The sequence below is a fragment of the Mustela lutreola genome, chromosome 17 (assembly GCF_030435805.1).
Source record: "Mustela lutreola isolate mMusLut2 chromosome 17, mMusLut2.pri, whole genome shotgun sequence".
Lineage (NCBI taxonomy): Eukaryota > Metazoa > Chordata > Mammalia > Carnivora > Mustelidae > Mustela > Mustela lutreola.
Window position 1 is genome coordinate 28,301,963 of NC_081306.1, and position 888 is coordinate 28,302,850.

Genomic DNA, 888 nt, shown 5'->3' on the forward strand with positions numbered 1-888 from the left:
CAGAGAGTCTGATGCGGGGCTCGATCCCAGGACCCTGGGATCATGACCTGAGCCGAAAGCAGCGGCTTAACCCACTGAGCCACACAGGCGCCCCTAACATTGGATTTTTGATAGGAATTGGATTTACAGATGGTTTTCGGTAGTATGGACATTTTAACAATGTTAATTCTTGCCATTCATAAATATGAGCTATCTTTCCGTTTGTGTCTCCTTCAATTTCTTTATCAATGTCATAGTTTATGGAGTACAGATCTTTCATCTTCTTAGTTAAATCTATTCCTAAGTATTTTATTATTTTTGATGCTATTGTGAATTAGATTGTTTTCTTTATTTTTTCAGATAGTTCATCATTAGAGTGTTAAAATGCTCCTGTCTTGTGCTTACTTTGGCAGCACATATACTAAAATTGGAATGATGCAGAGAAGATTAGCGTGATCACTAAACAAGGATGACATGAAAAACTGGGAAGCATTCCATATTAAAAAGAAATGAAACAAAACAAAATTCTTGTCTGTTATATATTGATCTTGTATTTGGCAGCTTTACTAAATTTGTTTATTCAAAATTTTTTGTGAAGTTTTTAGGATTTTTTAACATGTAAGTTCATGTTATCCAAAAAAATAAAATTTTACTTCTTCCTTTTTTTTTTTTTTTTGGAGTCTCTTATTTCCTTGTGTTCCTTGTTTCTCTGGCTAGGACATCCAGTAGTATGTCAAATGAGAGTAGTGAAAGTGGATACACTTGTCTTTTTTCTGATCGTTAAGGGGAAAACTTTCAAACTTTTTTGATTGAATATGAGATTAGCTCTGGGCTTGCAATATGTGTTTTCTCTTTAATGGATTTTTAAAATTATTTTTTAAATTTTTTTATAAACATATAATGTGTTTT

The 888-nt window shown here is 32.1% G+C and overlaps 1 non-coding gene across 1 annotated transcript; it reads left to right on the forward strand.

Moving 5' to 3' along the window:
- The first annotated feature begins 376 nt into the window (after positions 1 to 376).
- On the forward strand, positions 377 to 483 carry LOC131820181 (U6 spliceosomal RNA). The gene has a single exon (XR_009349500.1). It is a non-coding gene; the product is annotated as a U6 spliceosomal RNA (small nuclear RNA).
- Positions 484 to 888: the final 405 nt, after the last annotated feature.